The sequence below is a fragment of the Plutella xylostella genome, chromosome 10 (genome assembly GCF_932276165.1).
Source record: "Plutella xylostella chromosome 10, ilPluXylo3.1, whole genome shotgun sequence".
Taxonomy (NCBI): domain Eukaryota; kingdom Metazoa; phylum Arthropoda; class Insecta; order Lepidoptera; family Plutellidae; genus Plutella; species Plutella xylostella.
Genome location: NC_063990.1, coordinates 9,251,045 through 9,264,646, shown reverse-complemented (window position 1 = coordinate 9,264,646; position 13,602 = coordinate 9,251,045). Strand labels below are relative to the sequence as shown.

The 13,602-nt window shown below is 39.4% G+C and overlaps 1 protein-coding gene and 1 long non-coding RNA gene across 6 annotated transcripts in view; both read left to right on the top strand.

Moving 5' to 3' along the window:
- Window positions 1-13,602, top strand: part of LOC105383690 (serine/threonine-protein kinase NLK) — an 89,296-nt gene that overhangs the window by 50,214 nt on the left and 25,480 nt on the right. The window lies entirely within an intron of this gene.
- On the top strand, window positions 12,193-12,905 carry LOC105395276. 3 transcript variants are annotated; one of them, XR_007266682.1, is made up of 3 exons: window positions 12,193-12,333; window positions 12,574-12,666; window positions 12,828-12,905. It is a non-coding gene; the product is annotated as an uncharacterized LOC105395276 (long non-coding RNA). The 3 variants fall into 3 exon arrangements; XR_007266681.1 differs by having other exon boundaries at window positions 12,206-12,329; XR_007266680.1 differs by lacking the exon at window positions 12,193-12,333 and having other exon boundaries at window positions 12,421-12,666.

Here is a 13,602-nt window from a genome sequence, read left to right as displayed (position 1 = left end):
TTATAAATAAAATAGTACAAAAAGCTGCTACTTGCTTAAAAATCAATATCTACCAGAGAACCTTTGGATTGACGGGATCTTCAAATCATTTCAAAATGCCGTTGCAAACATAAATATATCAATATTGCTGGCAATAAAATCTAGTAGGTGATGGTTTCAATTGACGGTAAACATTAGCTACACAGTCGGTCCCTCATATGGTGCCGTGGCGCTCGACGCCATTATCACCATAGCACAGCCAATGGCTCTGGGTTCACACTCCAGCTTTATCGTGACGTTTGGTAATGCTAACCACGATTCTATTACCTTACAGTAGCGTCAGATATGGGCACACAGAGCTCTAGAAGGGCTACCACGGGGAGCAAATTAGATGTGACAAAAGTTTTGCGTGCGGCCTCAAGAGCGAGCGCGACGGAGAGCTTTTGTCACGTCTTATTTGCGCCCCATGCTAGCCCTTGAGTGTAGTGTTCGCAGATCCAGAGTGAGTCCCCGGAGCATCTACATCGCGTGTCTGAATGCTGTAGATTGCCTCGTTTTGTGCTAACGCTTTATACTGCTATCATGGGTTTTTGTCAGCAAAGGATGCCTGAGTCTGCGAGGCAATTTCGATCGTATTATTAACTATATCTAGATGCAATATTGTTTGCTGGTTTGGGATGCATGAACTCTGCAGCGGTGGTGTGAGATGATCAAAGTAAAAGTATTTTAGCTATGTATTCTCTGCACTCGGATTATAATGGGAGTTCCTGTGTTATTGCACCATTCATGCACGTTCTAAAACTTTGTGCGAAATATATTCTCATAGGACTAGGTACACATAAAGGAGCTTAGTTCGCTAATAGCAAATGACACAGTACTAGCTTTTATTAAGTTAAAAAATTTCAACACCATCGTCTGAGAGGTGGTTCTGTGAAATCCAGACTGTGTGTATTTGAAGGTACCTACATAAAAATGTATATGGGGCACACCGCCACCTCTCCGGGCTGAACTGAAAATCGTAAAGCGAGACGATAGATACCCTGACGAGAGAAGGCAGATAAAAAACACCATAAAGCTGTACGAGTCGTGCAGTAAAATCTGATACTTCGTGCGTTTCTTCACGGTCCCCCCTGCGGGGTTACTCTATATGACGAAAAACCATGTTTCGGAGCGCTGCTGCGCGAGACCTGACTATATCCCGTGGTATAAACGTTTGCGATTTTCGAGGATATATGATTTTCATCAGTATAGAGTAACCCTCCTGACTCTGCTCCGGACTTAATTGTTACGATATTGCCTCGTCTGGACTCCAAAATAGCGTCTATGATTACTTCGTTCAGATAAAATATATGAAGAATAAATGTTTTCTTGTAATAATATCCAGTTGCGCCTTTGTTACATTATTTCGCTTTGTGCAAAGGACAATGTTTTTATTTTAATAAACCTAAATAATCTATTGTAACAGCGTAAATTGTGTATCTTGTATATTTCTTGGTTTTAGTAATTATCTAGATATTTAAACAATTTATGTGGGAACAATGGAATGTGATAATATTAAAGGCATGAGCAGTAGCAACATAACTGAGGCTATAGAGGTGCGGTAGTAATCCTTGGTTTTTATTAACACCACAACAACGAATAAGGTAAAGAATCTCAGCTGCTTACGAGTGAGTTATGCCTCCGTCCTGAGATCATCCAATAATAGCGGATTATGTTTTAAACTTGGAACGTTAGCAAAAGTACAATCAAATCGTAAATAAAGCTTTCAGTCGTATGTTAATTTTATTTTTCATATCAACTTGGACCATCCAAAAGCTTTATGATGTTCTTTATTAAGTCTTCTCTCGAGAGTTATAACCTACAGCCTGTTTTTATGACAACAGACCTTTTCGTTATTAACGCACGCATCACGATGTTCAACCAATCAAATCACAGTTTCGTCATACGTGCGTCGGTTTTCAATTTCAATCGGTCGCTGTTTTTTGCTTCGTGCTTTGTGTGAGTTATGGGCGATTGGCGTGTCCTTTATTAAAATATGTGTACAAAAAGCTCTTGATAGTCTTTACAACGGCATGGATACCCTGAAAAGTAAAACGTAGGTATATTTAATTCAAAATTAAGCGAAAGGTAAATTAGTGTGGCGTTTAAAAATGTCCTAAATGGCAGTCGGTTACTGCTCAGACGGTTGAGATAGGGCGCGAGGGTGCGACCCTCCGATAATGTATTCTGGCAATTTCCCCAATGCCCCCTCGGCCCGTGGAAGCTGCAGCCAGGCCCTAGATTAGATTTGTCTGCTTCAGTTTATCACGACTTTTTTGTTACCACGTAATTCCATTTGGTCTACCAAAGCAGAGAAATATCTGAGCCGACATTAAGCTATATACCTCTATATGGTTGGTAAGCGTGTGTGTTTACGTGTATTTGTGTGTGGGTGATGAGTAACACTTTGAAGTATTAAACTTCTCCGCAGTCAGGAGTTCATGGATGTCGTTACTTTTTGCTATAACCGTTTTGAGTCTCGCAAAAATGTTAACGAACTATAAACTGCCTCACAGAGTGTAAACGAAACAAGTCTCGGTAATGCCGTAGTAATCCGAGCCGGGCCTCGCCCGCGGCGCGGAGGGGCGACGGCGCGAGCCCCCGCGGTCGTTACTACTTCCTCCATGCCATGGATACACCCCAATTTCTATAACTGTGCCCGGTTTTACGACATCCGATAATGTACACACAGAAAAACTAATAAGAAAGAGCATTAATCCGTCATCGATTCCACGTTACGGAATCCAAATGATGGATTCGCGGACTCTGCTGAATGATTAATCGAGTTTTCTGGAGATATAAATTTTATGGATCACCGTCGGCGTCGTCGCAGTTTTCGCAGACTTTTTTATTCTCGCCCGACAATAATGTATCATTCTGGACGTTATTGCATGATTAGTCTGCACGGAGAAAATGGCAAAGAATGAGATGCGTGTAGATTGTATCTAGAATTCCGCATGCCTTTCCTAGCACAATGTAAACGGAGCTCCTTTTTGCTAAATGCTTATCTTTGCTCATTGTTAGATGAAACATTGCGTACGTAATAAGACATTCACACTGATACATTGTTGCTAGGTATGTATTCTGAAGCTACAGTCCGTTTCAAAGGCTATTGAAAATTTAACAGACATTACAAATTCCGATGCAGCGTTTCTGAGCGTCTCCCCCTTGGCTTCGGGATGACACTCAAAGCTTGGATCCTTGCCCGACAGACGTTAGATAAAGCTGGCGTATTGCAGCTGAGGACCGAACTGAGGCTGGGCTTAGTTTTGTTTATACCCTGCATTTTTGGCGCACCATATTGCTTATATTTCGACCCCGCGGCTCCCAATATGCCAGGGGCCTAAGGCGACCCTCTACATTTTAGCTGTAATACATTACGGTGCCTCTTTTAAACATAACTTACATAATATTGATTATTATTATTATTAAATTCTTTATTGCACATAAATTAATTTTGTACATAGGCGAACTTAATGCTAAAAGCATTCTCTTCCAGTTAACCTTGGGCGTTGTGGAGAAAGTGATAGGTAGTGCGAAAGACAATGAGGACAGTTTAATTTTGTTTAATATCTATATTATTATTAAACACTAGAATATATACTTAATATACATAATATATAATTGATTGGGTGAAGTTACATAATTATTCAGCATATTTTTTTAAAGGTAGCGAGTTTTTTCTTTAAATTTGTAAAAGTATATAATATATTCCAGAATTTGTATCCGTCTCTAAGCTCACACAAAAATGTAAACTTTAATTAAAGTATAAAAATACTTAAATGATTATGCACTAAAATTGACCTGACTCTCAATTTTGTAGCCTAACAAAATAGGTGGCCTAGGGTTTCTCACTTCGTATCTACATAATAATATCTTAATTTATCGTGTCCCACTAGTCTAGACTCCGAGTCACCTCAAAATACCCCCTCAGGGATAAAATATATTTAGCATCTCAGGAGCTTATTGTAGTTTACGTCATGTCCTCGGTAAGTGCTTTTATACTTATCACTTTCCTGTATTAATTCACGGTCAGCACTACGCATTATTTCCACAAGACATTTTCATCTACTTAGTTTTCACTTAGCTTCGTATCCTGTGGTGTTCTACAAAAAAAAACTCGTTCAAGGCACCGTATTACGAACGCTTTAAGGTCGAGAATGTAAGTTGTACCAAGAATGGTAGAGTTAGGAATCCGATGGGAGCATCAACGGAAATTTCTCTCGTAGTACGGACCGGCGCCGTCTCCTGCTGGCTTTTAATATCATTTTGTAGACGTTGTTTATACTCCCATACAGTCGTGTGCACACAGACACGATATGCCAATATGTATAACACGTATGTGCACACATACACGAAATCGGATTTAGGATCCCAGCGATACAAGTCCCGAAAGTTCAGATTTATTCGCGCAATAGATAACACAGTTTCTCCTAGTTTCGTTATCATATTTATTTTTTGCTGAAATATGTTTACGGATTAGAGGTGTTCTGAGGTTTGCAGATTATGCGAAATATATTTGGTGTGAGTGCGGGCTCGGTAAGTCTAGTTACGAGGTTTTATCAACAAATACAACTTATTTGTATCGGTATCGGATTTGCTTGGTACAAAGCCAACAAATGTTTTTCTGAAAATCGCGATTTTCTTTTCTTTTCCTGTCACTGACGTATTCACAGTCTAATAAGTACTTTTGTTATGAGAATACTTGAATTTTATTGGTTAGAATTGATTTTAATATTTTATTAATATTGTTATAATAAAGCCTTGCCTGTTTAATAATTACGGGCTAAAACAATAAACTCAACACAGCCACATGCTACCTCCATAATTAGTCTGCTCGCGTGGTAGTAGTTCAAGGTGTTAACTATTTCCATTTGTTTATTTTTTTAAATATATAAGTACGTTAAAAGTATTCTTGGATATGCTTTATTTGTTTAAATTTTTGACTTGCCCGCAATAGATTTTTATTTTATTCGGTCAATTAAGTAACTTTTACCATTCGGTATACTTAATAAATTTCCTTACTGATCCCTAAATTCTTTAACATTAGGATTAACGCTCCTTGCGTGTAAAGCTATGTGGTTGGGTAGAGCAGCTTCGACGTGCGCATGCGCCGGCCGGTCCCGCCGCCGAGCCGCTCTATTCATCACTGTCTGCCGCCCGCTGCAGCCAGATTACCCGCTTTTATACAATAACTCAGTTATACGTTGTACCTACCATATACATACGTACTTACTACTTAATACAATCGTGTCAGGTTACTAGAGAATCACGAGTGACTATGTTCGGGTTGTCGCTGAATTGATCGCTTAGGATCGTCAATTTCATGACACTGCCAACTATGAATGTGGTTCGCTCAGGCCGCCGCACTTCCATTAACATCAATGAGGCCACTCTCACACACTGCCGGCTAGGCTGCCTTCGCACCGACCGTCATGGTAAATGATAGCTATCTCGTATTAGAGACCGCCACAATATCCTGTTCTCATTTTGTATACAGTTTAGTTTATATCCCTGGGAACAAAAACTTCCAAGCACCTCGGGGATCCTTCGCTAACGTAAGCCACTTTAACACCGCGCCGCCGCCTTCGCTACAAAACAAGTTCAGCTAAAATATTCAAATTGAAACTTTGTCTTTGTTCAGTTAGTTCAATTAGTGAAACAGAAACTTGACACGCAAATTTTGTGTGCGGCCCTCGAACAATATGTTAACAGGCCGGCCCTCCGTCTTGTTTGTAAGAGCGCCATACATCAATGTCGTACCTCCGCTTGACACATTTGCTCTGCTAGATCCCGAACAAAAAAAAAAGGTAGCAGAGGAGCAATACGCATGAATAATTAATGCCGTCCGGGGCTGCTATAGATTTGATCGTGTCAATGAAAATATTATGGTAAACTATGTATGTATGTAAATGATAAGTTGATAACATTACGGTATGAAAGTAATGCATACTAAAATTGATGATGTTATTTATGCCTTAATCATAACTTCTGTGCATACGTAGCATATTATGCTAAGATTGTTTACCTAAAAAAAATAAGTAAATCTTAGCTAGGATTCTTCCTACCATAATAGAACATATGTGTCGGTGCGGTGTATTAGTTCACACACTACGTTCTAACAACTTTGTGCTTCGTTAATTTGGTACTTATTTTATTACCTCTTTTAAAAAGATATAGGTACTCCTGTGTCAGCGCATTATTAAATCCCCATTGCCAAGGCTGTAATTTTCCATGTACCTACCGTGTCCGAATGAATGAGCAATGGAGCGTTCCTCGGATCTTGTGCACACAGCTGCGGCGCGTCCGCCTCCTTGCAGAAGTAAACACAAGTGTTTCCCAACTCTTTGTTTAAAAAACAGACAACTATGGGGAAATAGATTTCGATGCTCTTCTATCAGCCATTCCAACCCGCTATTATGATGAAATACTACTTACTATAAAATGATAATTGTATCAATATATTTCCTAACACCTCTCTCTCTGGGAATACCTCGATCGTGCCGCAACGTTTCTAATTAAATTGGAAAAATAAACCATAGCACCGTACCTTAGTGTATGGCGGAGTAAGAGTCGTTGAGCGGGCGAGGGGGGCGGGCAGGGGCGCGGGGCGGCGGGGGCGGAATCTCAGCCCCTCTGTAAATAATTACCGCACTGCCTGCCGCCCCGGCGACGCAGGGGCGCTCGCAGCCCCAAAAAACCGGTCTCATCCACAACTATACACTCAAAAACGGCACCGAATACCAACGCCGTAAAACCTCTTTTAGCTTACAATGTTGTAAGGAAAGATGCAACTGCACTCCTTAGATGTTATTTTTTTCATGATTCACAAAACGCAGTTGCTCCTCTATGATTATATCGTTGGAGTCTAATGATTGGATCGTGATCCTATTGTTAGACGAATTAAACTTAATTCTGCTTCGGTCAAGGCTTTTGTTGGTCGCTTTCATTTTCACTAAACTATATTTTTATAACAATAAGTACATATTAAGACTGATTATAGTTTTTTATTTACCCACATTATCAAGTTCATGGCCATACGCAAATCGAATACCGATGAGATATCATAGATTACGTATCGCGAATTACACGATTGTGCCATACAAAAGATTATTGTAATCGTTTAGTGCTTGAATCTAGATAGCTCTTCGCCGGCGAAGGCGCACGATCGAAACAATTTCCATTTCTTTTATCAAGATTTTATTGAAAGCCTGATGCTGTCGGCTCGTACTGTGGGATTCCGCTAAATGTTTCATTTCGGACTTTGTAGAGCTCTTAATTTGTAAGGGGTAAGAGTTAAACTTGATTGCAAGCCTGAAATTCCACTGTACCAATGCTCTTCAGTCAGGTGCGACCGCAGTAAGAACGTGACTTTAGTCTAGAAATGAAAAGTTGAGGGGATTTTTCTTGTTCTATTTCTTTTGTCTGAGATAAATCTGTACCTATTGGAGATTTTTCTTACGTATCAATAGAATAAAATGGAAATTTCTGTTTTATGTTTGCAGCTTAACTTACATAAACGTTTTTTTATCCATATTAGGTAATATAGTTACAAGAATATTATGTTATATGAGTTACTACCACATATTGAATCCTTTATTTACCCTTATTAGGAGTTTAGGTTGCCAACAAAGACTAGACAAGTCGCAACTAGTAGATAACTAGGCAGGTAAACTTATGATGCGTTATGTATTATTTATGTATTTTATTCCACAATATATATATAGGTAGTACTTATACTTGGGAACGCAACGGCTCTCAACCTTGACATCACCGCAGTTGGCTATTAATCGCAATGCAATCCTAGATACTTATACTTATTCAACTACTGGGCATAATAATTTCGGTTTTTATTCGATATCAGTTTAGTTCATGGTTGTATGCCTAAAATTGTAATAGAAAGTCGCAGGCATCTGGTTTAATCTCCTGTTTGATTGAACCGCTAGCCCGTTCATTGGATGACGCTACTCAGTTGAATGACTAAAGATCAACTCGTCAAGTGGTTGACTGTAACGTCCAACGTCTTGACTGAACGTTATTCAGCGAAGTCGTTAAATGGGATATAGTATAGCAACTTTGTAATGTCTGGTTAGGATGAACATGACCAGACTAGAGTAAAAAAACCGGCCAAGTGCGAGTCGGGCTCGCGCACAAAGGGTTCCGTAGCTTAAATCAACCTATCTCAAAAACTATAAGAGATACTTTGATCAAACCAAAAATCGTTGAAAGAGTTAATTAGCATGCATCACCTCTATTTTTTTTAGAATTTTATACCCCGTAGTTATAAAAATAGAGGGGGGGGGACATACTTTTTACGACTTTGAGAGCTGATATCTCAAAAACCGTTCACTTTAAGAAAAATGTTTTTTAGAAAACTTTATATCATTTTAAAAGACCTTTCCATTGATACCCCACACGGGTATGTACATCGAAAAAAAAAATTTCATCCCTCAGTTACATGTATGGGGGGCCCCACCCCCAATTCTTTTTTTTACTATTTAGTGTCATATTTTTGTAGCGGTTCATACAACACATATTCCCATCAAATTTCATCACTGTAGTACTTATAGTTTCCGAGTAAATCGGCTGTGACAGACGGACAGACGGACAGACGGACAGACGGACATGACGAAACTACACTCGCGAGCAACCAAATCGACTCAAGCCTTGACGGCGCAAACATACATTAATACAAGTAAAATTATGAATAGAAATAATAAAAATGATATGTCATTTAAAAGCTTAAGATGTCAGCTTTAATTTGATATCATTATTATTGAAATCCATTCATCATTTTTGAAATAAATGATGTCTGAACGCAATTGTAGGAAAAACGGGAATTTAGGAAAAAAGGGTATGGGTATCGTATTATACAAATTAAACAAAAAATGTTAAGATAAAAATTTATTTATTTAAATCAATACTTTGTATTGCCCCCTCTTGCCCTAATTACAGCCTGCAGCCTGTTTCTCATAGACCTTATCAACTTTTTGACAGTTTCCTGAGGAATGCCGTCCCACTCCTCTAATAAAGCTGTCTTCAGCTCGTCCACGCTTGCAGGGACTGGATTCCTGGCCCGAACTCTTCTTTTGAGCTCGTCCCATAAGTGTTCGATGGGATTCAGGTCAGGACTGAGCGCAGGCCAGTCCATCGTGCGCAATTCCTTCTCTCTCAGAAACTGCCGACTGACTCGTGCCGTGTGGCAGCGGGCATTGTCGTGCATTAGCACGAAGTCTTCACCGACAAATTCTGCATAGGGCACAACATGACCGAGTAGAATGTCGGTGATGTACCGATCAGCTGTTAACCCGCCTCCTCGGCCGCCTCCAGGCACGAAAACAAGTGCGGTTTTTCCCTCTAGAGAAATACCAGCCCACATCATGCAGGAACCGCCGCCATATGCTACTGTTTCAGCGAAACAACATTGGGCAAATCGTTCCCCCGGACGCCGGTAGACCCGGCCTCTCCTGTCACTGCCATGCAGACACACTCTGCACTCATCAGTAAACAGGACCGACCGCCATTGCGCAATGCTCCAATCGAGATGCTCTCGAGCAAACTGAAGACGCGCTTGTCGGTGGCCTGCAGTCAATTTGGGGCCTGATGCAGGTCTTTTTGGTGTCAAGTTGGCTTCCTTCAAGCGTCTTCTCACTGTCCACTCGCTGACAGCCACTTGTCGTACACGTCTCAGTTCTTGCTGCACATCAACGCCCGTAAGGTGTCGATTGCGCAGCGAGGTTGAGACAATGAAGCGGTCGTCTCTCTCTGAAGTGCAGCGGTGGCGGCCCGTTCTTGGTCTTCGATTGAAGGCACCAGTCTCTTGGAACCGTCTGTATACTCGGGATACAGCAGACTGGCTCAAGTGGAGCTGGGCAGCGACTGCTCGCTGACTTAACCCTTGTTGCAGCAAGGCAACAACTTGAGCAGCTTCTTCTGGTGTGGTATCCATGGGTTTGCGAAAACAAGGAATACAATGCAACGAGATGTGTACCGGTCAACTTGCAACAAGCGACTGATAAGGTACACCGGATGTGGAAAGGTTTTATAGCGGGATCAGGTAGCGCAAGGCGTGGATTCCTAATGAGGTAATTAACACTGACGGGCAATTAAAATGCGTCATTAAATCTGCGCTTAGTTTTTTTTTATGGTATTGATCTTAATTGAAAGCCTAATTCTTCAGCTTTCGAATGACATATCACTTTTATATTTACCATTTATCGTTTTAGGAAAATCAATGTATATGTGCGCCGTGAAGGCTTGAGTCGATTTGGTTGCTCGCGAGTGTATAAGGGTTCCGTTTTTGCCATTTTGGCTACGGAACCCTAAAAATTGTGTATATATTAGGTATTATTTGGGAACAAACTTTTACAGGCCCTCAAAAAAGTGGACCGAGAAATTTTATGTTTGGCATGTAGCGTTGGGAGATACCTAATTCTCAGACTTGGCCGCTAAAGGGTTAAGCAACTTTTCGGTAACGCAACAAATTTATTGAATATGAGTTCATGTCAACATAATGTGGATACGCCATTTTTAATGGAGTGTGGTCCGAAGGAATGCAAGTATCATGCAAAAGAATGTGCTAAACCGATTACAACCTAGTCGTTTCAATCAATGTATCCTAAATTCCTAATAGAGAGACTGTTTTTTGAATTTGGGGAAAGGCGTTCAGTTAGACCAGTAAATGATGCTATTCCATTTTTCGGGAGAGGGTCATACAACTCATACAGAGAGGGTCATCAACCTGTACACGAGTAATGTTCAATTCTCAAAATTTCACATATATGATTATCTAATTGATAATTATTTTTTATGAAATCAATAAGAAATACTATGAAATGCATATCCATATTACATTACCTAGATTTAAATCAAAAAGTACCTAACTAAAGTACCTAGCTGACTAAGCAGTTCTATGGAGGTTGCACACAATTGCATTACATTTTTCCACCAAGTTAAATGCGCTTGCAATATAACACTAGCGTTGGCCTGCGGCTTCGCTCGGGGCTATGATTTATTATTGTTAAAGTAATAGGTTTTTTCAGGTAACCACCAGCTTTTCTTGTGCATCGAAAACATTAGGAGTATTACATTGTAATATGAAATAAAATAGGTTCTTAATATGGTTTAGTTTAGTAAGTACATACATACTACATAAACACAAGCCCATATCCTTGAGGGGTAGGCGGAGGCACTTGCCAGGATTAGTAATTATATTAATTTATTTCCTATTTATTTTCAGTTTAAAATATATACATTAAATCACTTGATTATAATAAGATTATTAAACAATATTAGACGATATTCGATTATAGTCATAGCCTCAGATAGATTTTAAGGAGTTAATTGTACAATTACTTTGTGTATTAAATGACTCTATATATATTTTTAATTGCATTTTAGTCATTGTCCAAATCGTAGGCTAAATTTATTCATATATCACAGCTGATGATGATGACGACGACAAATAGACAGACAAACGTACAATATTTTATAGACGTAGTTATTTACGACAAACTCTAATACACACGCACACATATGCGCTCATAAACCTCGTCTGACACACCGGTGCATTGTCATCAATAATTTTCCAATAAAAAACCGGCCAAGTGCGAGTCGGGCTCGCGCACAAAGGGTTCCGTAGCAGCAAATATAATATTACAGTTAAATCAACCTATCTCAAAAACTATAAGAGATACTTTGATCAAACCAAAAGTCGTTGAAAGAGTTAATTAGCATGCATCACCTCTATTTTTTTTAGAATTTTATACCCCGTAGTTATAAAAATAGAGGGGGGGGACATACTTTTTACGACTTTGAGAGCTGATATCTCAAAAACCGTTCACTTTAAGAAAAATGTTTTTTAGAAAACTTTATATCATTTTAAAAGACCTTTCCATTGATACCCCACACGGGTATGTACATCGAAAAAAAAAATTTCATCCCTCAGTTACATGTATGAGGGGCCCCACCCCCAATTCTTTTTTTTACTATTTAGTGTCATATTTTTGTAGCGGTTCATACAACACATATTCCCATCAAATTTCATCACTGTAGTACTTATAGTTTCCGAGTAAATCGGCTGTGACAGACGGACAGACGGACAGACGGACATGACGAAACTATAAGGGTTCCGTTTTTGCCATTTTGGCTACGGAACCCTAAAAACGCCTGAAATTAAAAAAAAAACTATCAGTTCTCTTCGTGCTTCGACGACCGTCCGGACGTTCCGACCTATTTGTGAAACCAGTGCTGAAGCTCTGCTGTCCTGCTGCTAAGTTCTGCTGCATTGCTACTACACCTACTAAAATAATGTTCGTAAGTTTACTCATTATTTTTCTTTATTTTCTCCATCTACTACCGGCTACCTGTCTAAGGTTGTCGGTCGGGCTGGACGACGTTTGCTTGTTCAATTTAACATTTCATTATTTATCAGTTCCACTCAAAATTTTTGGTACTTACCTAATGTAAAACTTTGTTTTGCAACTTCATCCCAGTGTTATCAGACAAAAGCACACATTTGTATCATAACATTATACTAATTTATTGTTGTTTTAGGTCTGACTTCGAATACGACGACGCCGCCGCCCGCAAGTCGCACGCGCGGTCATCGAGAAAGGCCTTCGAGTCGGAAGACGACTACTTTGAAAGGTTTTTATTTTCTTATTTTTTACACTTCAGTGGCCCGGCTTTTGTTCTTTAGACTTCGTCAGTGGTAGTGCGTGTAGAGTGTTTTAGTATTTTTTCTTATAGCACTTAGATCACTCGAAATGTATGAATAATACAACAATACTATATGTTTTTGTTTTCAGTAACCCCAAGAGGATCGCAAAGCCGACTAAGCGCGCGTCGCAGCTTGCCGAATCAGACGCAGAATCGACTGTAGCAAGGTAATACAATCTAGTTTCATACACGGTACATTTGTGATTTATACGATGGTGTGTTGTCCCTTCAGTTAACTATAATAATATGTGTTTTTACCAACTTTTTAAATTATACCCTAAGTATATTTATTCCTTCTGTAAAGATTTTGTATTATTTTTCCAGTTTTACGTATTAGATAAATAACAGTTATTTCTTTCTATTTCAGAAACAAAAAACCGGCCAAGTGCGAGTCGGGCTCGCGCACAAAGGGTTCCGTAGCTTAAATCAACCTATCTCAAAAACTATAAGAGATACTTTGATCAAACCAAAAATCGTTGAAAGAGTTAATTAGCATGCATCACCTCTATTTTTTTTTAGAATTTTATACCCCGTAGTTATAAAAATAGAGGGGGGGGGGACATACTTTTTACGACTTTGAGAGCTGATATCTCAAAAACCGTTCACTTTAAGAAAAATGTTTTTTATAAAACTTTATATCATTTTAAAAGACCTTTCCATTGATACCCCACACGGGACAAAAAAAATTTCATCCCTCAGTTACATGTATGGGGGGCCCCACCCCCAATTCTTTTTTTTACTATTTAGTGTCATATTTTTGTAGCGGTTCATACAACACATATTCCCATCAAATTTCATCACTGTAGTACTTATAGTTTCCGAGTAAATCGGCTGTGACAGACGGACAGACGGACAGACGGACAT